This window comes from Ranitomeya variabilis, chromosome 1, assembly GCF_051348905.1.
Source record: "Ranitomeya variabilis isolate aRanVar5 chromosome 1, aRanVar5.hap1, whole genome shotgun sequence".
NCBI lineage: Eukaryota > Metazoa > Chordata > Amphibia > Anura > Dendrobatidae > Ranitomeya > Ranitomeya variabilis.
Genome location: NC_135232.1, coordinates 355,403,547 through 355,430,437, shown reverse-complemented (window position 1 = coordinate 355,430,437; position 26,891 = coordinate 355,403,547). Strand labels below are relative to the sequence as shown.

General features: G+C 42.0%; 1 protein-coding gene across 8 annotated transcripts in view; it reads left to right on the top strand.

Moving 5' to 3' along the window:
* The window catches only part of SEMA4D (semaphorin 4D), a 141,008-nt gene that overhangs the window by 11,190 nt on the left and 102,927 nt on the right, over window positions 1–26,891 (top strand). Inside the window, exon 1 of one of the 8 annotated variants that reach the window (XM_077299878.1) lies at window positions 17,427–17,458. The exons of the other annotated variants lie outside the window; for them this stretch is intronic. The gene's annotated coding sequence lies outside the window, so the exon portion shown is untranslated. Of the gene's footprint in view, window positions 1–17,426; window positions 17,459–26,891 lie in introns of those variants that run through there. 8 annotated transcript variants of the gene reach the window in all.

Sequence of the window (26,891 nt, the reverse complement as noted above, 5' to 3'; positions counted from 1 at the left end):
CAATTAATTTTTATTTTCACGGCTCTGCGTTCTGTGAAGCACTTGGGGGTTAAAAGTGCTCACCACACATCTAGATAAGTTCCTTCGGGGGTCTAGTTTCCAAAATGGGGTCACTTGTGGGGTGTTTCTACTGTTGAGGCACATCAGGGGCTCTGCAAATGCAACGTGACGCCCGCAGACCATTCCATCAAAGTCTGCATTTCAAATGTCACTACTTCCCTTCCGAGCCCTGACGTGCGCCCAAACAGTGGTTTACCCCCACATATGGGGTATCACTGTACTCACAACAAACTGGGCAACAAACATTGGGGCCCAATTTCTCCTGTTACCCTTGTGAAAATAAAAAATTGCTTGCTAAAACATCTTTTTTGAGGAAAAAAAATGATTTTTTTATTTTCACGGCTCTGCATTGTAAACTTCTGTGAAGCACTTGGGGGTTGAACGTGCTCACCACACATCTAGATAAGTTCCTTGGGGGTCTAGTTTCCAAAATGGGGTCACTTGTGGGGGGTTTCTACTGTTTAGGCATATCAGGGGCTCTGCAAACGTAACATGATGCCCGCAGACCATTCCATCAAAGTCTGCATTCCAAAACGTCACTACTTCCCTTCCGAGCCCCGGCATGTGCCCAAACAGTGGTTTACCCCCACATATGGGGTATCAGCGTACTCAGGAGAAACTGGACAACAACTTTTGGGGTCCAATTTCTCCTGTTACCCTTGCAAAAATAAAAAATTCTGGGCTAAAAAAATATTTTTGAGGAAAGGAAACACATTTATTATTTTCACGGCTCTGCGTTATAAACTTCTGTGAAGCACTTGGGGGTTCAAAGTGCTCACCACACATCTAGATAAGTTCCCTTGGGGGTCTAGTTTCCAAAATGGAGTCACTTGTGGGGAGTTCCTACTGTTTAGGCACATCAGGGGCTCTGCAAACGCAACCTGACGCCCGCAGAGCATTCCATCAAAGTCTGCATTTCAAAACGTCACTACTTCCCTTCCGAACCCCGACGTGTGACAAAACAGTGGTTTACCCCCACATATGGGGTATCATCGTACTCAGGACAAACTGGACAACAACATTTGGGGTCCAATTTCTCCTATTACCCTTGGGAAAATAAAAAATTCTGGGCTAAAAATCATTTTTGAGGAAAGAAAAATTATTTTTTATTTTCACGGCTCTGCGTTATAAACTTCTGCGAAGCACTTGGGGGTTCAAAGTGCTCACCACACATATAAATTAGTTCCTTGGGAGGTCTAGTTTCCAAAATGGGGTCACTTGTGCGGGAGCTCCAATGTTTAGGCACACAGGGGCTCTCCAAACGCGACATGGTGTCCGCTAATGATTGGAGCTAATTTTCCATTCAAAAAGCCAAATGGCGTGCCTTCCCTTCCGAGCCCTGCCGTGCGCCCAAACAGTGGTTTACCCCCACATATGGGGTATCATCGTACTCAGGACAAACTGGACAACAACATTTGGGGTCCAATTTCTCCTATTACCCTTGGGAAAATAAAAAATTCTGGGCTAAAAATCATTTTTGAGAAAAGAAAAATTATTTTTTATTTTCACGGCTCTGCGTTATAAACTTCGGTGAAGCACCTGGGGGTTATAAGTGCTCACTATGCTTCTAGATAAGTTCCTTGGAGGGGTCTAGTTTCCAAAATGGGGTCACTTGCGGGGGAGCTCCAATGTTTAGGCACACAGGGGCTCTCCAAACGTGACATGGTGTCTGCTAGCGATGGAGATAATTTTTCATTCAAAAAGTCAAATGGCGCTCCTTCCCTTCCGAGCCTTACCATGTGCCCAAACAGTGGTTTACCCCCACATGTGAGGTATCGGTGTACTCAGGAGAAATTGTCCAACAAATTTTAGGATCCATTTAATCCTGTTGCCCATGTGAAAATGAAAACATTGAGGCTAAAATAATTTTTTTGTGAAAAAAAAGTACTGTTTCATTTTTACGGATCAATTTGTGAAGCACCTGGGGGTTTAAAGTGCTCACTATGCTTCTAGATAAGTTCCTTGGGGGGTCTAGTTTCCAAAATGGGGTCACTTGTGGGGGAGCTCCAATGTTTAGGCACACGGGGGCTTTCCAAACGCGACATGGTGTCCGCTAAAGATTGGAGCCAATTTTTCATTGAAAAAGTCAAATGGCGCTCCTTCCCTTCCGAGCCCTGCCGTGCGCCCAAACAGTGGTTTACCCCCACATATGAGGTATCAGCGTACTCAGGACAAATTGGACAACAACGTTCGTGGTCCAGTTTCTCCTTTTACCCTTGGGAAAATAAAAAAATTTAGCTAAAAGATCATTTTTGTGACTTAAAAGTTAAATGTTCATCTTTTACTTCCATGTTGCTTCTGCTGCTGTGAAACACCCGAAGGGTTAATAACCTTCTTGAATGTGGTTTTGAGCACCTTGAGGGGTGCAGTTTTTAGAATGGTGTCACTTTTGGGTATTTTCAGCCATATAGAACCCTCAAACTGACTTCAAATGTGAGGTGGTCCCTTAAAAAAATGGTTTTGTAAATTTTGTTGTAAAAACGAGAAATCACTGGTCAAATTTTAACCCTTATAACTTCCTAGCAAAAAAAAAATTGTTTCCAAAATTGTGCTGATGTAAAGTAGACATGTGGGAAATGTTATTTATTAACTATTTTGTGTCACATAACTCTCTGGTTTAACAGAATAAAAATTCAAAATGTGAAAATTGCAAAATTTTCAAAATTTTTGCCAAATTTCCGTTTTTTTCACAAATAAACTCAGAAATTATCGACCTAAATTTACCACTAACATGAAGCCCAATATGTCACGAAGAAACAATCTCAGAATCGCTAGGATCCGTTGAAGCGTTCCTGAGTTATTACCTCATAAAGGGACACTGGTCAGAATTGCAAAAAACGGCATGGTCATTAAGGCCAAAATAGGCTGGGTCATGAAGGGGTTAAAGTGTTACCGTAATTAAAATTGGCTTTGTTCATTGGAAAACTCCTTTAGGGTGAGTGTCTACGGTAAGTAAACGCTGCGTGTTTGACGCTGCAGCGTCAAACACGCAACGTCCAGATGTTCCAGCATAGTGGAGGGGATTTTTTGAAATCCTGTGTCCACTATGCGTGGAAACCCGCACGCGGCGGGCCTGCGACTCCGGACATGCTGCGCGTCTTTTCAGATCGCAGCATGTCCGTACACCTTGCGGGGACGCAGGTAATATCACAGGGCCCTATGGCGAGGGGTGCGATGATCCCGGATGAGTACTGTACACATCCGGCATCATCACGTCCCAGAAAGGGGGCTTGGCTTAGCGCCGAGCGGCTTCGCCGTTCCGGCGATTCCGCCGGCCATCCTGATCGTGGACACGCAGCCTTAACATACAACATTCAAAGGGAAAATTTGAGGACAGATTTGAGTCTCCTTTGACCTATTTATTAAAACATTCATGACTTGGGATAGATACTAAAAGCTTTTAGGCCCCTTTCACACATCAGTCTTTTGCCGTCAGTCTCAATCCGGCGAATTTGGAAAAAATAAATAAATCCAGCGAATGTTGCCTCCAGATCCGTTTTTTCTCACAGACTTGTATTAGTGACGGATGGCCTCACGTTTCATCCGTCGAAAATTGTTTATCCTGCGGCCGGAGAAAACAGACATAGTAACGTTTTTTGTGTCCGTCAAAAAAACGTACAGCGACGCATCCGTCGCCGTCCGTCGTTTGCTAGAATGGAAGCCTATGGCTCTGGATCCGTGAAATGACGGAATCCGGCGACGGATTCTGTTTTTTTTATCTGAGCATGCTCCGATTTTTTTAGGATCCAATAGCTGGATTAGCTAGTCGGATTCGGCGAAAAAAACGCTGCGATGGATCCGTTTTTTTCAACATTCGACGGATTGTGACTGATGGCAAAAAACTGATGTGTGAAAGCAGCCGAAAAACCTGCACCAGCTCTCACTTGTCACTGCTTTTTTGAGATGAAATCCACAAAATGTAGCATGTTGATGACATTGCTGTGGAGCATCTTATGCCAATAAACAGCCACACTGTACATATGCTGATTAATGGGGAAAAATATTTACTGTAATCGTGTCTGATTGTTAAACACTGTGGGCAGATTAGCCATTTTCCCATTATATTTGGGTGTATTTCTTGCGATTATTTCTAGATTAATTTTTTGTGCTTTCCTAGTGAAATGAGGATTTAATAGCTGCCCTACACCTGTTCGATGTCCTGTAGAGTTAAGCATTTTGGGCCTCTGCCATTGTAAACTTGTCAGGACTGTTTGTCCTGGGTGACTCCCATTATATCGTGCAGAATGCATTGGCTTTGCTCTGGTTGTAATTTAACTCCAAAAATGGGACAAATGCTCACATTCTCCACTTGTCACGTGCATTTCAATCGTAGCAGGTGGATAAGCGGCATATATTATATGGATACTAAATATATAGTAATTGGCACTGTGTAATGAGCTCTGCAGCCTGTCAATTTATGCTGTGGATCTCGCTCTTTGAGGTGCTGTACTAGATACCCTTAGGGTATGTTTCCACGGTCCGGAAACGCTGCTTGTTTGACGCTGCGCAGAGCTGCAGCGTCAAACAAGCAGCGTCCAGATGTTCCAGCATAGTGGAGGGGATTTTATGAAATCCCGTCTCCACTATGCGTGGAAACCCGCACGCAGCGGCCCTGCGACTACGGACATGCTGCGCGTCTTTTCAGATCGCAGCATGTCCGTACACCTTGCGGGGACGCAGCGTCCCCGCAAGGCATATCACAGGGCGCTATGGGAGAGAGCGATCATCCCGGATGTGAAGAGTTAACACATCCGGCATGATCGCGTCCCAGAAAGGGGGCGGGGCTTAGCGCCGAGCGGCTTCGCCGCTACGGCGATACCGCCGGCCATCCTGACAGTGGAAACATACCCTTAGGCTATGTGCACACGTATAATTGTCCACTGTGCGGATTTTTCCGCAGCGGATTTGATAAATCTGCAGGGCAAAAACGCTGTGTTTTTGCTGCAGATTTATCGCGGATTTACCGCGGATTTCACTGTGGTTTTACAACTGCGGTTTTCTATAGGAGCAGCTGTAAAACCGCTGCGGAATCCGCAGAAAGAAGTGACATGCTGCGGAATGTTAACCGCTGCGTTTCCGCGCGTTTTTTTCCACAGCATGTTCACAGCGTTTTTTGTTTCCAATAGGTTTACATTGTAATGTAAACTCATGGGAAACTGATGCGGACCCGCAGCTGCAGAAACGTTGCGGACCCGCAGCTGCGGAAACGTTGCGGATCCGCAGCTGCGGAAACGTTGCGGATCCGCAGCTGCGGAAACGTTGCGGATCCGCAGCTGCGGAAACGTTGCGGATCCGCAGCTGCGGAAACGTTGCGGATCCGCAGCTGCGGAAACGTTGCGGATCCGCAGCATTTTCCGCATCATGTGCACATACCCTTAAGGTGTCCCTTAGAGTACAAGGATATATTTTTCCTTATAACACTGCATTTTTACTTTTTTTCCCTCTCTTTTCACCAATGTATCTATGTGATGGCTTTTAGAAATCTAGGCAAACATTGAAAAACATACAGACTTCATATAGCCTTAAAGGGGTTGTCCGGAAGATTTCTTACTTTTTTTTCCCTCCAGGGTTTCAGTTACAAAAAAACACAAATCCAGCACTGCTTCTTCAGCAATGACATTGCAATTACTGTGCAGGTGACACACTGGGCTTAATGGCTTGTGATGTCTTCATTGGCGGAGTCATTGTACCATTTGATTGGCTGCAGTGGTCATGTGCACTGTAGTCTTGACATCATTGAGGCAGTACAGGACCTAAGGAGGTACTGCTGAATTTTATTTTTTTCCCACTGCTGCAACCCTTTACCAAAAAAAACCCAACCAAGCACAACCCCTTTTAAGGCCCATTTTGTCAGAGAACAATTGCTTCCTCACGTTAGTTACAGTACAGTCTTTCCCTTGAGTCCATGTAGTAATATTTTGTTGCTCTTGAGGGATTGTGCACCGAATGATGCTGGATCTGAGAAGTAGTTCTATCCCTGTCTGTACAGCCACGTGCTGATTTTGTATAGCACTCTGACACATGCGGATTGTTCTGGGTGATTTTCAGCTATAACAGAGTGTAACGTTTTGTTTTTTTTAGGCTGGGGAGATAATTAACATGAATTTCAAGTTGTGCTGTGCAAAGATGTGACACCACAGGTGCACAATACACCTTTGTTAGAGTACGTTCCCACCGTCAGTAAACGCTGCAGGTTGGGCGCTGCATACTTTCGCAGCGTCCAGATGTTACAGCATAGTGGATGGGATTTCAAGAAATCCCATCTCCACTATGTGCCTGAGGATCACCTGCTGAGTCAGACATACGGCGCGTCTTTCCAGACCGCAGCATGTCAATTTTATCTTGCAGAGACGCGAGCCTCCGCAAGATAAATGTCACCCGTACAATGCATTGGACGCAGTGATTCCGCACGGTTCAATGAACACATGCGGAAATCACCTGCGTTCAATAGCCGGCAGCGCTGCATCCAAAGCGTTGCCAATTCCTGACCGTGGGCACATACACTTAGAGTCTCAGAACTATATGTTGTCTGTGTTTTCTGAAACAATACCGAACAGGTGCTGTCAGCAAGTCTGCACAGGAATCTGTTATGTCGCCGAGTCTTCTATCTTTCTGCATTTGTGAATTTTATATTTTCATATAATATCTTTACTCTTGTACTTCATAGATCCAAGTTTCTTGAATATATTTATATATTTATATTTTTACAGTGTATAGTCAACATGCATACAGGAATACACAAGATAGCTGTATGTTTACACTGCGTTTATTGTTAGTGGATTTTGAAGCTGACCCGAATTGAAAAGAAAACTCAATGTGAACTTTCCCTAAAACATAGGAAAATGCCACCTGCATACAACAATGACTCTACATATGATGTAGACTATATTGGACTCTGCATTTACCATTTATTCTGTAATTCTAGGGAGAGTGTATTGTTTTTCAGCTATATGGGAATACAAATGTATGTTGTGCAGTATAGTTTTCTTTTTACAATGGGAACCTATTGGTAACTGTTACCACTACTGTGAAATGTACTGTAGGTATACATCAAGTAATTTTCCTATTAAGTGCCTCCATCCAGAACTGTAGGTACAGTGAAAAAGAATGTTCACATGTCTTCAGTAAATTTTCTTGAGCTGAAATATCACTGCCCTACTTCAGTCTCAATGACATGGATGAGATTTCAAGAAATCTTTCACACGCTGCTCGGAAAGTCCATATAGTCCATGAGCCAAGAACCAAATTTGACGATATCGGTACCAAGCGGAGTGACTAATTCTCTTTGGTATTTTTAGGTAGATGCATGTCTGTAGTTTATTTTTTGATATGATAGCCCTTACATATACGTAGCTTATTAACCCCTTCAGCCCTAGGCCTATTTGTACCCAAGTGCCTAAGCCAATCTGACCTGTGCCACTTCATGGGCTAATAACTTTGGAACGCTTTCACCTATCCAAGCCATTCTGAGATTGTTTTCTCGTGACATATTGTACTTCACGTCAGTGCTAAATGGGAGTCAATATATTTTACCTTTCTATATAAAAAAATGCTAAATATTCGGAAATTTTGGAAAAATCGGCAATTTTTTAACTTTGAAATTCTCTGCTTTTTACAAAAATACTGATACCCCCCATAATAGTTATTAATTTACACTCCCCACATGTTTACTTCATATTGGCATCATTTTGAAAATGAAACCTTATTGTTTTACAACGTAATAGGGCTTATAGTTTTATGCGCAATTTTTCACATTTACAGCAAAACCCACTTTTCAAAGGACCAAGTCACTTCTGAAGTCACTTTAAGGGGCTTACATAACAGAAACCACCCATAAATTACCCCATTTTGCAAACTACACCCCTCAAGCTGTTCAAAACTCATTTTTAAAAACTGTTAACCCTTTAGGTGTTCCACAGGAATTTTAGCATGAGCCAAGAACCAAATATGACGATATCGGTACCACCCGGAGTGACTAGATGTAGTATTTGTAACAAAATTTAATCCAAGTTATGTAAATACACACTGAACATGTCATGTGCATATATATATATATATATATATATATATATATATATATATATATGTTACTCCATAATATCTTCAACATCGGACTCTGAATCTGACTGTTGTTCTACTGGCTCGTCTTCAGTACCCTTGTTCTGGCATGTCTGTAATCTGCACATGTCTGTGCACTTCAGGCCATTGCTGAGGCAAGTACACTGAGGAAGTTCACATGACCGCACACACTTGCAGGACAGTAGCTGTATAATAGCTTCTGGTGCTGGTGCCCCTTGCATCCACTTGACAACAAGCTTTCCGTCGTTATCTATCATCCAACCGCAGTCTGTTGGGTTTGCAACCCATGGCTGGCTCTGCAGACTTCTCCTCCAGATCGCAGCCTGGTAGTTTGCACGCAGTGCATGCATGAAAAGGCAGTCCTGGCAAGGAGGGAGTTGACTTGACTCTACCACTCCACGTCTGGCACAGAACAGCTGATAACGGAGCCTGTTTACCTCAGTTGTTTGGGTAGTTGGCAGGTACATGTGGCAGGTGATTTCCTGTAACTTCTCAAAAAGTTCGGTAGACACTTCCCATGAACGACCAACTTCCTGAAAGGCATCCTGGTATGTCTTGTTCATCTTCAACTGCTTGAGTGTCGTCATCTTCCCACGGCCAGCGAATGCACTGACGGTGTCACAGCCTGTAAATGCATGCATACCAATCAATGAATCACATACGCTGCCTCCCAATGTTCGGCTCAGAGTGGTGATATCCAGGAATCTTGTCCGGTTCTGTGTACCGCATTTCTGGAACAGGTGGGATGGGATTTTGTGGCACATGCCCAGACACAGGACCATGACATCAGTATCCTCCGAAGTGATGATGACCGACTTGTAACCAGATTCTGCTGCATGAAGAGCATGGAGAAGGAGGCGTGTGTCTGCTTCTTCTTGATTTGACTTAAGGTCAGCAGCCTCTTCCCACTGTTCTTTGGTGATCTTAAAGCAGAGCTGCTCACATGTGACATACAGCTCCTTCTCCTCAAGCTTCTCCCTGTGGTGTTTCGCCTTCCATTCTTCTACCAGAAACTTTATGAGACTTGCCTTGTTGGAGGAACTACTTAGAAGCTTTTTCCACTGCTGGATGTTGTGCCCATGTTGAATGTTCTTGAAATGGATCCCTGTGCCTTCATATCTGTTGACTCTTTCTGTATCTTTGATGGATGTCTCCTTGTAGACGTCAAAGACAATATCAATGCGCTTGCTCTTAGCACCCTCATGGATAGCGCGACTCATTGCTGTGCCTGCTAGCTGGCCAAATGTTGCATTGTTTCCCTTCAGTTTCTGAACCAGGATCATCCCATCAATGATGGTTGCAGAGGGCTCGGGGATCACTTCTGCAGGACGAGCATTCCTCTCCAACTCCCTTGCGAGGGCAGCCTTGTTGGTCTTGCGGATAGACCCATCACCATTGGCAAGTGCCCATGGCAATGGACCCAGGGGATGAGTCAAGACATCACTCATTTGTAGCTTTCTGTTCTCAGCTACAAGTATCATCTGGCCAAATAGGTTTCTGTCAGCCTTCAAAATTACCTCCTTGCCAAGACCTTGTCTGCGTGTCTTCATTTGGATGTTAGAGAACGTTTTAAGTTTGTTCTTCGTCATCTTGTCATGAAACAATGTAGTTGGCTTATCGGTACCCAAACGCTCATCCTTGAATGTTTGATATGCATCCTCTCCTATACTGTATGCCCCTTGAAGGTCTTTGGCTACATCTGGTGGTGCTACAGTCGCTGTTGACAAACTGATAAGTTCACCATTATGCTCTTTGTTGAAGGGGTTCACCCAACCTGTCTCCAGCAGTTGAACGAAAGATTGGACATCGGCTTCATCTCTTCTAATCCTAGACACCTGTAGGTCTGAATGGCTGAAGTCAGTATATTGTTGGCCTACCAGGGCCCTCAGCTGCCTCAAGTACATACTGCGGTACTCTGATGTCAGGTAGAACCTGGAAACAGCTCCAACTTTGAGGCTGAAGCCTTTTGTGCCCCCTGGTGTCTGGGTGTCTTTGTTGATTGTCTCTTCAATGGTCTGGTCCACAGGAATTCGTCCAAAAGGATTCTTGCTACCGATCTGGACCGAAAAGCCACCTTGCATGAAGTATTCATGGACCTCTGGGTGTTCTATGGGCAGCCGAGACATTGTGGCATAGTAATAGGTTAGGTATCGGGCATAGTTGACCTTGTCATAGGCAAAACACCATGGTATCATCTGTCGGATTGCTCCTAGGTGAAGCATCCAGTTGCCTTCTCTTGAAGCTCGAACCAGGGCCAGCATGGTCTCGACCATGTCCAAGTATGACATCCAGAATGCTGAGAGTTGTTCATTTCTGAGGGTCTCAAGATAAACTTGAAAGAGCTTCAGGGTAAGTGTGCAAGATTCATTATCCAAGAGCTTTTCGAAGGATCCCTGCGACACACTGATGCGAAAGTTTGTGATGTTCTTCAGTGTTTCATCCAGATGGTGAAGGTCCCTTGCATGGTTTTCTTCTAGCCATGGAAGGAAGTTTTTCCATGCAAGCCTCATAAGTGCTTCATAGACCAGCTTGTGTAGTCTCACTGCTCTGTTGTACCTCCGGCCGTCCATCACTCCAGACACTGATCCTTCAGCGATTACACCGGATTCAACACACAGATCTCTAAGGCCTGCATCCTGAAATCTGTTCCCTATGATAGAGAGGAGATTACAGATTGTGTGGAAGACACCCATTCTAATTATAATGTTCTTGAACTTCTCCTGTTTCTCCTTGTTTTTTGCTGGTACACCTCTTAAAAATAAAAAAATGAGCCTAAAATGACACCTTCATGTAAAAAATGCACTTTTTCCATTTTCTCAACCAAGTGTTTCCAACTACTGTGAAACACTGGTTGGGTCAAAGTGGTCACTATACCCCCTAAAAGATTCCTTGGGGGTGTAGTTTCCAAAATAGGGTCACTTTTTGGGGTTTCCACTGTGGGGGTACCTCAGGCAGCCTTCAAATGTGACATGGCCCCCTAGATTTCTTCCAGTGAATCCGCCACCCAAAAACCACATAGCGCTCCTTCCGTGTTGAGCTGTGCTGTGTGCCCATACTTTAGTTTACGAGTACATGTGGGGTGTTTCTATAAACTGCAGAATTAGGGTAACCAAGTTTGGGTTTGCCGTTAACCCTTGCTAGGTTGCAGGTAAAATTGGATTACAATGTAATATCTGGAAAAAAAATGAAATTTTGAAATTTCGCCTTCATTCTGCTAAAATTCCTGTGGAACACCTAAAGGGTTAACAGTTTTTAAAAATGAGTTTTGAACAGCTTGAGGGGTGTAGTTTGCAAAATGGGGTAATTTATGGGTGGTTTCTGTTATGTAAGCCCCTTAAAGTGACTTCAGAAGTGACTTGGTCCTTTGAAAAGTGGGTTTTGCTGTAAATGTGAAAAATTGCGCATAAAACTATAAGCCCTATTACGTCGTAAAACAATAAGGTTTCATTTTCAAAATGATGCCAATATGAAGTAAACATGTGGGGAGTGTAAATTAATAACTATTATGGGGGGTATCAGTATTTTTGTAAAAAGCAGAGAATTTCAAAGTTAAAAAATTGCCGATTTTTCCAAAATTTCCGAATATTTAGCATTTTTTTATATAGAAAGGTAAAATATATTGACTCCCATTTAGCACTGACGTGAAGTACAATATGTCACGAGAAAACAATCTCAGAATGGCTTGGATAGGTGAAAGCGTTCCAAAGTTATTAGCCCATGAAGTGGCACAGGTCAGATTGGCTTAGGCACTTGGGTACAAATAGGCCTAGGGCTGAAGGGGTTAATAAGCTACGTATATGTAAGGGCTATCATATCAAAAAATAAACTACAGACATGCATCTACCTAAAAATACCAAAGAAAATTAGTCACTCCGGGTGGTACCGATATCTGGCCCGGCTCATGGACTAATAAAGTGCGTGGTGCTGTGGATTTGACATTCACAGCTTGTCAGAATATGCTGCAGCTTTTCTCCAGCTTTAGAATAAAGGGTAAAAGCTATGATTTAAAAAAAAAAGTGTAATAAATCTCATTGTTAATTGGCATGCAATGTGGATTTTGGGCAGAGACAGATTGTTTTTCAGAATTCATAGTAAGGATGTGCTCATGTCTGCGTATAAAATCGAGTCCAGTGTGTGAAAAAAATTTGCATTGCACTCGCCACAATGTTATTAAATTAGGCAGTGTTCATCTGCAAGTTTTTCCTCACCTGGAAAAAAAATGACAGATGTTGCGTATGGCTGCGTAAAACAGCCGAGACTCACCAATATAATTCAGTGGGTGTGAGAAAAAAATTGCAATGCACACGGACCGTGCATGTGCCGTTCAATTTTTTTTCCCCATCTCATAGGAAACCCGACATTTCATCAACTGCGTACAGTAAATTGCAATGCAGTGGGTGTGTAGCTTACTGTCCATGTATTTAGCTAATAAACGAAAAAATGGCATGGGGGTCCCCCTTATTTTTCTTAACCATCTGAAGGAAAGACTACAACAGGGGGATGTTGTTGTTTAGTCTTGGAAGCGGTTAATAAACATGGAGTTTTAGTTATTAGCTAGATACATGTACAGTAAGTTACACGCACAGTGCACTGAATATAAATTTCTGCAGTGTATATAGCGGCACTGTAGCTTCGCTTGTGGTCAGATACGTTATATGATGACTCGCATACAGGTTAGTTACACATGTTCACAAATAGCTGGTTATTGTGTCTGTACAGTATTATATGGTCAGATTAACTGTGAGAGCCTTTTTATTACTCCAACGTTCTACAGATAATGAAAGAAATATGGGCTCTTTCATGTACCACGGTTTGAGGTCTGAAGTAGTTTCCTTCCTGTGTTTTACTGTAGTGCACTAGTGTGAACTACGTGTAAATGACACTCCCGTCTATGCTTTTGATCTTGTTTAATCCAGATGCTCCTGGCTCTTAATTAGCTGTTTTCTGTCATGGGTAGTAAGGCTTTTAAAGTATTAGCTTCTTTGGCAACATGAAAGACTGAATTTTTGTGATCTTACACATAGTGACTTTATGAAAGAAAGGAAAGTCCACACAAACAGTAATGTTTTGATGTGATGTGAAAAAGGAGATTTGTAAATTTCCCCTGTTTGCTTAAAATGGTATTCATTTGGGTAGATGCCAATTAAATGTTTCAAATGTGAAATCTGCTGTAGGTACTGTATACATCAAGTAATGTTCTGATTAAGTGACTCCTACTAGAACTGCAGGTACAGTGGAAAAAGAATGTTCCCGTGTCTTCAGTGAATTTTACTGAGCTGAAATCTCACTGCCTCACTTTAGTCTCAATGAGATGGATGATGTTTTAAGAAATCTCATTCACTCGCTGCTCGGAAAGTCCATAAAGTGTCAAATCCACAGCACCACTCAGTTTACATTCGCAGCTTGTCAGTTTATGCTGCAGAAAAACGAAATGCTGAAAAAGTAACCACCATCTAATTCCCCACATGGAGTATGAGCAACTTCATCACTGAAAGACCTAGGGCTATGTACTCCCGATCAGAAATAGCAGCATTTTTGGACACAGCGTATTTCCTCTACCTCCAAAATGCTGCTTTGTAATCACACAGTTAAATCCGCATGTTCTTAGTGAACTATGTGGATTTAATGTATCTAATGAACGGCTATGGGGGAAACTATGCAGTGGAGACTAGTGTCTCCGCTGCCGAAATTGGCATGCTGCAGCTCGTAAACCCACACCACGGGTAAGTATACACAGCAGTAAATAGCTCAGTGGGTGTGGGATTTCTATAAATCCAATGTAAACGCAAATGCGCTGCGTCCAAACACTGCTATTCCTGATCGTGGGCTGCTGTTTGGTTTAAATAATCATTTTGTGTTGACAGACCCCCCTCAGAAATCCATTTATAGGGAATGTGTCACCTAATTTTGCCGCTATAAGCTGCGGCCAACGCCTTTACGGGCTTATCTACAGCATTCTGTAATGCACTACAGAATGCTGTAGATAAGCCCCTAATGGTGGTGGCCACAGCTTATAGTGGCAAAATAAGGTGACAGATTCCGTTTAACACTTTTTTGCATTTATTTTCTTTATGCAGTACAGTTATAATTGGAACACTTTTCCTAAGACTGTGTTCACATGATGTGTTCTCGATGTGCTTTTTTTCTTTGTATGTTTTTCCAGAAACATGGTGAAACACAGCAGTTTCACTACATTTTTGAAAAGCGTGACAAAAAAAATTTCTTGAACTCCTGATGTTGAACAGCACCTAAAAGACAACACTTCTATTGCGTTTAGTAAGCAGGCAATTGGCACATGGTCCTGGACTGGTCCTCTTAAAGCACTATAATTTAAAAGGGTTTAGAAGCTGTGTCATAACGGGTACTGTTTGGCATCATGCAAGTGTAAGCTACCGTAATCACTCAGGTTTTTGTTTAAATTTTGTGTTTTAAAGCCACATTTTGAAAAATGCATGTAAAAGAAATCACGTGTTTCTGAAATATAAGGGTATGTGTCCACGTTCAGGATTGCATCAGGATTTGACGCAGGTAAAATCTGCACCTGAGGTCACTGGCAGGTCATCTGCGTTTTTCATGCGTTTTTTGACACTTTTTTCATGCGGAATTGTGTGTGTTTTTGTAAGCTCAATAAAGATATACCAAAAAAAAAAAGGGTGATGTCGTTTCTTGTCCAACCTCTTCAGTTACATACTCCATTGAAGAATAATGTTTAAACACAGACAGATTATAGAGAACAGATAGATCAATAGATAGATAATACATGATAGATAGATGATAGATATGGGATAGATAGATAGATAGATAGATAGATAGATAGATAGATCTATCTATTACAGGGGTGTCAAACTGCATTCCTCGAGGGCCACAACCAGGTCATGTTTTCAGGATTTCCTTGTATTGCACAGGTGATAATTTAACCACCTGCACAGATAATGATTCCTGCACCTTGTGCAATGCTAAAGAAATCTTGAAAACACGCATGGTTTGAGGTCCTCGAGGAATGCAGTTTGACACCCCTGATCTATTATCTATCTATAAATATATCTATCGATAGATATATCTATTGATGGCTAGATATATCTATCGATAGCTAGATATATCTATCGATAGATAGATAATAGATAGATGATAGCTATATAATAGATAGATACTATAGATAGATAGATAGATATAGATAATACCAAGCCCGATGTTTAGTATATCTATGTATCTATAGATATATTTATCTATAAATATATCTATAGGTAGATTATCCATCTATCTATATAATCATCTAAGGGGTACTTCCGTCTGTTTGTCTGTCTTTCTGTCTGTAACGGAAATCCCGAGTTGCTGATTGGTCGCGGCCGGCAGTCTGGCCGTGAATTGGCCCCTCCCTACTCCCCATCCCGGACCAACTTTTTTACTATTGATGCTGGCTATGCAGCATCAATAGTAAACAGATATAATGGTAACAGTAATAAAAAAAATAAAAAATCATGCTATTCTGACCTTCCGTCGCCTCCGCAGCTTTCCCGCTCCTCCCGATGCTCTCGGCAGCTTCCGTTCTCAGAGATGCATTGCGAAATTACACAGATGACTTAGCAGTCTCTGGCAAAGACCGCTAAGTCATCTGGGTAATTTCGCAATGCATCTCTGGGAACAGAAGCTACCGGCTGCATCGCGAGGAGCGGGACAGCTTCGGTGGACGACGGAAGGTGAGTATATAACTATTTTTTATTTTCATTATTTTTGTGGGCTGTGGTATTTACTACGTGGCTGCTATATATTACGTGGCTGTGCTATCTACTGCGTTGGCTGTGTTATATGCTACGTAGCTGTGCTATATACGTGGCTGCTATATACTAAGTGGCTGCACTATCTACTGTGTTAACTGTGCTATATACGTGGCTGTGTTATATACTACGTGGGCTGTGCTATATACTACGTGGCTGCTATATACTACGTGGCTGCGCTATCTACTGTGTTGGCTGTGCTATATACTACGTGGCAGTGCTATATACTACGTGGCTGTGCTATATACTACGCGGCAGGCCGTGACCAATCAGCGATATTGGCGCGGAATTTAACCCCCACTCACAGTGCGACGTACATACACACATACATACATACATACATACATACATATTCTAGAATACCCGATGCGTTAAAATCGGGCCACCATCTAGTAGATATGTAATAGCAAGGCCGATGTTTATGAATGAACGTTTAATTTAAAAAAAAAAACCTGGGAAAAAAATGGCGTGGGCTCCCGCAGCAATTCTCTGCGCCAGAGGGGGAAAGCCTACGGCCGGGGGCCAATATTTGTAGCCTGGGAAGGGGGTAATACCCATGGCCCCCCTCTAGGCTATGAATATCAGCCCGCAGCTGTCTGCGTAGCCTTTACTGGCTATAAAGATAGGGGGAACCCCCCCCCCAAAAAAAAGACGTGGGGTCCCCCTATATTTTATAGCCAGAAAGGCTACGCAGACAGCTGTGGGCTGATATTCATAGCCTAGAGAGGGGCCATGGATTTTGACTCTTCCCCCCCCCCCCCCCCGGCTACAAATACCAGCCCCCAGCCGCCCCAGAAATGGCGCATCTGTAAGGTGCGCCAATTCCAGCACTTAGCCCCTCTTCCCACAGTAGCGGTGGGATATGGGGTAATAAGGGGTTAATGTCACCTTGCTATTGTAAGGTGACATTAAGCCGGGTTAATAATGGAGAGGCGTCAATAAGACGCCTATCCATTATTAATCCTAGTGTAGTTAAAAAAAATAAAATAAAGACACAGCCAGAAAAAAAGTATTTTAATATTCTTCATTTAACCATACTTACCATACTTCAGCGCCTGCAGAAAACGTAAAATAATAAACCGTATACTACCTGTCCGCCATAGTCCAATTAATAACGAGTGTCCCACAACGATCTCCCTATAGAACAGTGACATCTGGTGATGTCACTGCTCTATAGGCCCTCCAGTGACACACTGACAGGAGACAATGGCTCCTGCAGTGTATCACTGAGGTTACCTGAGTTCAGGGTCTCACTTTATGGCATTGCTGCGTGGGAACTTTCTCACACAGCAGTGCCACAAGTGAGACTAGGGACTATTTTTTACAGTGGCGGAGGAATGTAGTGCGGAAGGATTCCTTCCTTCATTGTATTCCTTGAGCCCCAGGAGAGCAGTCGCATCAGATGATGCTGCTGCTCTCCACGGGAGATCGCCGTGGGACACTTGTTTTAATTGCATTTCTGCGGATCAGGGAGTATATTGTTTGTTTATTTTAATATTTTTTACAGATGACACTGGCTTCGGGGATCAAAGTGACAAGTGATGGTGAGTATGTAATCTTTGTGATATTTACTGTATGTCTATATGTACTGTATGTATGTGTTGTATGGTGTATGTTGTATGGTGCTTGTCGCATGTTGTCGCATGTTGCATGTCGCATGATGTTGCATGTCGCATGTTGTTGCATGTCGCATGTTGTCGCTTGTCGCATGTTGTCGCATGCTGTTGCATGTCGCATGCTGTTGCATGTCGCATGCTGTTGCATGTTGTCGCATGTTGCATGTTGTTGCATGGTGTATGTTGTGTGGTGTAGATGGATCCGGCTCTGCTACATCTGGATGCCTGACATCTAGATGTAGCAGAGCCGGTAGATGATCGCTGGAGATAACTCTCCAGCGATCATCTACACTACAGCGTTCTCGCAAACAGCTGATCAGCTGATTGTGAGAACCAGACTAGTGACCGGAGATAAGTCCCGGTCACGTGCACGGCAGTTGTCGCGATAACATAAGTTATTCGTGAGAACTGTAGTGGACGAGGGACTTCCGGCGGCGGGACAGGTGAGCCGGCAGACATGCGTAGTAAGCTGCATTTACGCAGTTTCTACGCATGTGACTAATCATTAGATGCAATTATATCGCATCTAATGATAGTCTATGGTAAGTTTACGGGTGGCGAGGGAGCGTTGCTGCATTGTAAACAGACATGCTGCGTTCTGAAAAGACGTGCCGCATGTCCGTTTCCGTTGGTCTGCCGCATGCGTCTTTTCATGAAATCCCCTCCACTATGTTGTAACATCTGGACGCTGCGTGTTTGACGCTGCGGCTCTACGCAGCGTTAAACACGCTGCGTTTCCTGAACGTGGAAACATACCCTAAATGTTTTACCAGTGACATGTTTTCAGGTTTGTTTTGGGCACTTTCCAGCCACAACATGAGCAGTATTGTTGATGACATGTTATGTGTAACATCCAAAGCAAAAATTGGTGCTGCTGATTTGAAACAGCAGTATGTTAGTTTAAAGGTAACCTGTCATGTTGTAAACCAGTGTTTCCCAAACTCTCGTCCTTATGGCCCCAACAGAGGTCATGTTTTCAGGATTTCCTTAGTATTGCACAGGTGATGGAAGTATCAGGAATTCTCTCACCTGTGGAACACTATGGAAATCCTGAAAACAGGACCTGTTGGGGGCCATGAGGATTGGAGTTTGAGAAACACTGTTGTACACACAGTTCAAACTGTGGACCACATGGTATATAGAGATTCAGAAGCTGAGCAGAATGATATATATGGAGGTTTGTTTGAAAATATTCAATTAATAAAATGCAAGTTGAGGAATTGATCTCACGAAACATGCGTTGGGGCGGCCAGAGTACCTCCATTATACCCATGTAGGTCTTCTTAATATCTCCTTGTACTTTTCGGGCATGCTATTTAGCAACACTTTACACTATACACTTTACTTAAATGTATATCTGTGTATTAGACATGTTATGGGTATTATCAGGATATATACTATGTAGTATGGTATCCTGTGACTAACACATGGCATTGCAGCCTCTGACATCTTGAATATTTTATATGGTTTTTAAATAATATACTAAATAAAGATCCATTTGTTTCCAGCACTTATACTCCCTATTTCCATTGTATGTTCTATAAAAATATTTGCCTCGATCAGGCTTTTTTGTCCGTTACAGTCTTCATTTTAAGCCAACTTTATTCATCTCTGGCTACCAAAACATCAAAAGCCACGTTTTATATTTTGGTAGTCACAGAAATGATATTCCGTACTAAGGTTTAGCTGACTGAAGCATTTCCTATGGCGATTTTGTGGAATGAAATATTTTGGTGGCGATTAAACTAAGGGTCATGTTATGATTGCAGATATGGGTTCTGATAATACAGAATCCATGGAAGCTGAAAGAAAAAACGATTAGCATTTTTGTGACATTTGGTAACCTCTTTATTTAGTGCTGAGCCTGCAAAATGAAGTCTAGAGTGATTTGATGCCCTGCAGACCTGTGTATTACATGTGGTGGTGAAATCTAATTACCGTACTAGCTTCAGGTTTCCTTCACTGAGCTGGTCTGTGAGAGGCAATCAAATATTAATGGTTTAAAGTACCTGTCTTGTCATGGACACATTACACTTTCATTTCTAAAAGTTAAGTGAACGCTTCATTGGGCTTACTTTATGCCAAAATAACCGTACACACAGTCAATAAATCTGCACATCTTGACTCACACTTCTTGTCTAGTAAGGCTTAAAACAAATACGGTAATACATTTGTCACTTGACATTTCGACTCTTCTCACTTGCCAGAATTCTGTTTGTTTCATAAATCTTTCCAATTATTTCTCATGTATAGATATGAGCGCTTCCCTTTAATGAGCACTGTTGTTTGCCACAATCAAATACGGTAGATCTGTAGTGGTGGAGTGGGCAATATCAGTGATATGCTATACGTAGCTTGGGCTGACCATTTATTAGTTTTTTGGATGTATGTTAAGTATCTCTTATCTATTTGCTGATAAGTTAAGGGCAGAGCTTTGCCTATAATATAACCTAATGTTATGCTCTCATGGATGTTATTTCTGATCCCTGTGACGCATGGAAAGAATGTCATTAGGAGGCTCCCCGGGGACCCATTAGGGAATAAAGTATAGCCCTCAGGGAACGATTTACAGAAAAGACTGCCTTAGCTGTGTCGCCTAGAAAATGCCTAATTTAATGGATGTAACATCTGAAGTTGAATTAAATAATCCATTCCCCCTTTTTGCTCAGAATAATTTTTCTTTAATTTAATTTGTTAAAAATGATTTGACTCTTCTTATGAAAGCTGAGCTCATTCAGGGTGCTGAGCTCATTCAGTTAAATTTTTAGAATAATCCTTTTTGTTTGTTATTGTGATCACTTCGTATTTTACATTTTTGTTACTTTCCCAATAGTAAACTGTTGTTGAAGTCAGAAGTGACAGGTCACAGTGCTATGTCCTGACTGAGGACCCCATACTGGGTACTGGAGGACCATGACTGAGTACAGATAAGTTACTGAGGACTTTAGTCTAGTCAACTACTGTATTTTTCAGACTAAAAGACGCACTGGACCATAAGACACACCTAGGTTTTACAGGAGGAATATATATATATATATATATATATATATATATATATATATATATATATATATATATATATATATTCCAAGAAAGAGGCTGCACTCCATTGTTTCAGTGGGAAAATGTGCAGGATTTTAATCAACCCACATGTCTGGGCGACATTTCGGTCTCAAGCCTTGAGAAAGGCTTATTTGTGGCCGAAACGTTGCCCAGACATGTGGGTTGATTAAAATCCTACACATCTTCCCACTGAAACAATAGAGTGCTGCCCCTTTCTTGGAATTCTATGAAGTTTGGATAACCATTGGACAGATTGTCTGGGGGCCTAGCACCCGAAGATAAGTACTATACTGTGCTGTTATATATATATATATTTTTTTTTTTAAAAAAGGTGAAGCAAAAAATGTCAATTCTGTACTAATATACCTGGGTAGGGAATATATGGCCTCTCATCCCTACCCTGGCATGCATGGTCCCCTCAACCCTACCCTGGTATGCATGGCCCCCTCATCCCTACCCTGGTATGCATGGCCTTCTCATCCGGACGGATTATTACATCTGCACGATCGCCCGCTTACACAAGTGGTGTGCGGGCGATCGCCGTCAGATGTCACCTGATTCTGACAGCTGACACCCAGCACTAAGTGCCAGGAGCGGTCTAACTGTTCCCGGCACTTTAACCTTCGAAATGTCGCGATTGAACATGATCGCAGCATTCTGGGTGCCGGCAGAGGGCTGACAGCCCCTCTGCCTTTGGATCAGAGACCCCGCGGCATCCTAATCGTTGCCATGGTGACCGGATGTCGTCAGGACAACATCCGAGTCACCAGAGCTAGGAAACATGCTGATCATGCTCAGTGCTGTAGAAGCGATTAGCCTGCAAAAATAGTAAAAAAAAAAAAAAAAACTGACTTTTTCGTGATTTACATGTAGGGTAATGGCTCACTCAAGGAAAAAAATGACCTCAGTTTGTTGCGAAAAAAAAAATCTTATTAGCCCTTAGAAAAATTGAAAACTTGGGGCTAAACAACATTTTTGTGAGAAAATGTGATTTTATTATTTTCACAGCTCAATGTTGTAAACTTCTGTGAAGCACCTGGGGATTACCATGCATCTAAATACATTCCTTGAGGGGTCTATTTTCCAAAATGGTGTCACTTGGTGTCTCCACTGTTTAGGCACATCAGGGGCTCTCCAAACACGACATTGCGCCTGCCAATTGTTCCAGTAAATTTTGCATTCAAAAAGTCAAATGGCGCTCCTTCCCTTCCGAGCCCTGCTGTGCGCTCAAACAGTGGTTTTCTCCCTCGTATGGGGTATCTGCATGCTCAGGAGAAATTACACACCAATTTTTGGGATCCATTTTTTCCTGTTACCTTAGTCAAAATGAAAAAAAAAAATTGGATCTGAAGTTATTTTTTTGTGAAAAAGTTAAATGCTCTTTTTTTTCCTCACAAAATTCCTGTGAAGCACCTGAAGGGTTAATAAACTTCTTGACTGTTGTTTAGAGCACCTTGAGGGGTGCAGTTTTTAGAATGGTGTCACTTTTGGGTATCTTCTTTCATATAGACCCCTCAAAGTGACTTCAAATGTGAAGTAAGGACACCGCTGAACAGAGGTCAGACAGAGTCCACAGTAACTGCTGCCTCATTATAGTGAATGTAATCCTCGGGGGTTTCATCTGTCACATCACTCGGAGATTTAGATGGAAACCCCAAAGTATGTGCTCAGTGTAGAGTGCCGGATAAATGTGATCCCAAACACTATATATATATATATATATATATATATATATATATATATATATATATATATATATATATATATATATATATATATATATATATATATATATATATATATATATATATATATATATATATATAAAAATAATGTTCCCAATAAAAGCTTCAACTCAATCCACAAAAAAGCAAGTCCCCATTCAGGTCTTTTATCTGTTAATGGAAGTATAGGGGGCTTCCACGTTACTGGTAGCACAAAGGCTCTGGAAAAGCAAAATGGCTCCTCACCCTCCAAAAGAAATTCAGCAAAGTCTTCTCTCCCAAATCCAAATGCCCCCCCTCCCTTCTGAGCCCCTGTGTGCATAAACCACCTTTTAGCGTTCACATTTGGCAGGGGTATAATTTCCAAAATGGGGTCTCTTGGGGGGTGGGAAATTCTGCTTTCTAACTCTTAGGCTGCCGTTACACTAGCAGTATTTGGTCAGTATTTTACATCAGTATTTGTAAGCCAAAACCAGGAGTGGGTGATAAATGCAGAAGTGGTGCATATGTTTCTATTATACTTTTCCTCTAATTGTTCCACTCCTGGTTTTGGCTTACAAAAACTGATGTAAAATACTGACCAACTACTGCTAGTGTGACGGCAGCCTTAGGGGGCTCTGTATATGGAGTCCACAAACTATTGTAGAAAAATCTGCGCTCCATCATTACCGAGACACTCCGTATGGCTAAACAGTACTGTACAGCCACATATGGTGTGTTTCTATATTCAGCAGTAATTGTGGGACAAATTATGGTGCCAATTTTACCTACTTCTTGTGTGAAAATGATAAATCTGGGGCTAAAACAACATTTTGGGGGTAAAAATGTAATTCTTTTTTCTTCACTGCCCAGTGGTGTAAAATTCTGTGACCCAACGATGGTGTCAAAATGATCATTGCACCTCTAGATTAATTTATCCAGAGGTGTAATTTGATGAATTTTAGAAATTTTCATCAAATTTCTGATATTTTTATAAATAAACGCTAAAACATATCAACCTAAATTCACCACTAACATAGTATAATGTGTCATGAAAAAACAATCTAAAAATTACTGAGATATGTTGAAACTTTCCAAAATTATTGCCACATAAATTGACATTGGTCAGATTTGAAAAATTTGGCGCCTAGTCACTAAAGTGTTAATTGTGGTTACATTCATGTCAAATAGATTCACCTGCAGAGATTTGATATCAAAATCTTAATTGGAAGAAGGGAGCATGCAGTTTTTGGTACATCTTTGTGATGACTAGAGATGAGCGAATCTGTTCGTGTCCCTCCTTATTCGGCAAGCTATAGCGCTCCCCGAATAAGCTGCAGAGGGACCCGGCTACCTGGAGCGCTCCTGCTGATCGGCTGTTCCGAGCCGCAGCTGCATGTGTCGCGGCTATGTCACTGTCACAACACATGCAGGGAGAGCCTGTTTGTTGGATAAGGAGGGACACGAACAGATTCGCTCATCTCTAGTGATGACAATGCTAGAATAAGGCTCTTTGTGTGCTGTCCTCTGAATTACCCCAATTTTGGGAGCTGTCCTTACATGAGATGGATTGTCTGTAATAAATATATAAAGTAAGATGTGAACATTCTGCATGCCAGGACCTGATTTACAGCAAGTGTGGGGATAGATAAATGTCATTGGCATGCTTTGTTGTTGCTGCTCACCTGTATGGCAGTGCATTTCTCTCTGCTCTTCCAAGCTTGATAATGGGTTCTATGAAAAGACATGTTGTGGGGATTTCTTTTGAAGTTCTTGCATAAATTAGTCAGCTAGTGAGTGGCCAAGCAAGAGACATGAGCAATACTCAATATAAAACCATAATCTAATCCTTTCATAGTAGAAAGAGGAGACAAAGAATCACTCACATTTCTGGCCAGTTATGTGGTCATGTGTGTATTGGAGTATTATGTGCGTGTCTGACACTTCAATGTATGTGCTAGGCACGATCTCTTGATTGTCAGTATTCCCAGGGCTCCTCTCATGAAGGGTACTGGCAGCTCTGACTTAAGCCATACAGTTGTACAAGCTCTAGAGTGAGATAATATAATACCCAGGAACTGAATGAGAGAAATGTTAGTATTTGAATTCACATGTACAAATGTACCATAGTAATGAGCAGTGCAAGTGTGAATCCAACACTGGGGAGAGATAAGCACTTGCCAGAAAGCAACAGTGTGTATGTATACAGTGCTGGTCACCATTATTGGTGCGCCTTCGTTTTCTTTTTCATAGACTGTACAATATCATCAGAAATAAATGGTAATGTAATGTACCATAGTTATATCCTCAGGATATTTTAATTAGTGGTCTACAGTGATACAACAGTTAAACATTGTTTTTTCAACTTACTTTTACATTTACAATTTTAAGAGAAGAAACAGAATAAACAGCATGGGCAGCAATAAAAGCACCGCTAATTAATTAACCCCTTCATGACCCAGCCTATTTTGGCCTTAATGACCTTGCCGGTTTTTGCAATTCTGACCAGTGTCCCTTTATGAGGTAATAACTCGGGAACGCTTCAACGGATCCTAGCGATTCTGAGATTGTTTTTTCGTGACATATTGGGCTTCATGTTAGTGGTAAATTTAGGTCGATAATTTCTGCGTTTATTTGTGAAAAAAATGGAAATCTGGCGAAAATTTTGAAAATTTTGCAATTTTCACATTTTGAATTTTTATTCTGTTAAACCAGAGAGTTATGTGACACAAAATAGTTAATAAATAACATTTACCACATGTTTACTTTACATCAGCACAATTTTGGAAACAACATTTTTTTTTGCTAGGAAGTTATAAGGGTTAAAATTTGACCAGTGATTTCTCATTTTTACAACAAAATTTACAAAACCATTTTTTTTAGGGACCACCTCACATTTGAAGTCAATTTGAGGGTTCTATATGGCTGAAAATACCCAAAAGTGACACCATTCTAAAAACTGCACCCCTCAAGGTGCTCAAAACCACATTCAAGAAGTTTATTAACCCTTCAGGTGTTTCACAGCAGCAGAAGCAACATGGAAGGAAAAAATGAACATTTAACTTTTTAGTCACAAAAATGATCTTTTAGCAACAATTTTTTTATTTTCCCAAGGGTAAAAGGAGAAACTGGACCACGAAAGTTGTTGTCCAATTTGTTCTGAGTACGCTGATACCTCATATGTGGGGGTAAACCACTGTTTGGGCGCACGGCAGAACTCGGAAGGGAAGGAGCGCCATTTGACTTTTTGAATGAAAAATTGGCTCCAATCTTTAGCGGACACCATGTCGCGTTTGGAGAGCCCCCGTGTGCCTAAACATTGGAGCTCCCCCACAAGTGACCCCATTTTGGAAACTAGACCCCCCAAGGAACTTATCTAGAAGCATAGTGAGCACTTTAAACCCCCAGGTGCTTCACAAATTGATCCGTAAAAATGAAAAAGTACTTTTTTTTCACAAAAAAAATATTTTAGCCTCAATTTTTTAATTTTCACACGGGCAACAGGATAAAATGGATCCTAAAATTTGTTGGGCAATTTCTCCTGAGTACACCGATACCTCATATGTGGGGGTAAACCACTGTTTGGGCGCATGGCAAGGCTCGGAAGGGAAGGCGCGCCATTTGACTTTTTGAATGGAAAAGTAGCTCCAATCGTTAGCGGACACCATGTCGCGTTTGGAGAGCCCCTGTGTGCCTAAACATTGGAGCTCCCCCACAAGTGACCCCATTTTGGAAACTAGACCCCCCAAGGAACTTATCTAGATGCATAGTGAGCACTTTAAACCAACAAGTGCTTCACAGAAGTTTATAACGCAGAGCCGTGAAAATAAAAAATAATTTTTCTTTCCTCAAAAATGATTTTTAGCCCAGAATTTTTTATTTTCCCAAGGGTAACAGGAGAAATTGGACCCCAAATGTTGTTGTCCAGTTTGTCCTGAGTACGATGATACCCCATATGTGGGGGTAAACCACTGTTTGGGTGCATGGCAGGGCTTGGAAGGGAAGGCACGCCATTTGGCTTTTTGAATGGAAAATTAGCTCCAATCATTAGCGGACACCATGTCGCGTTTGGAGAGCCCCTGTGTGCCTAAACATTGGAGCTTCCCCATAAGTGACCCCATTTTGGAAACTAGACCTCCCAAGGAACTAATCTAGATGTGTGGTGAGCACTTTGAACCCCCAAGTGCTTCACAGAAGTTTATAACGCAGAGCCATGAAAATAAAAAATATTTTTTCTTTTCTCAAAAAATTTTTTTTAGCCCTGAATTTTTTATTTTCCCAAGGGTAACAGGGGAAATTTGACCCCAATAGTTGTTGTCCAGTTTCTCCTGAGTACGCTGATACCCCATATGTGGGGGTAAACCACTGCTTGGGCACACGTCGGGGTTCGGAAGGGAAGTAGTGACGTTTTGAAATGCAGACTTTGATGGAATGCTCTGCGGGCGTCACGTTGCGTTTGCAGAGCCCCTGATGTGCCTAAACAGTAGAAACCCCCCACAAGTGACCCCATTTTGGAAACTAGACCCCCAAATGAACTTATCTAGATGTGTGGTGAGCACTTTGAACCCCTAAGTGCTTCACAGAAGTTTATAACG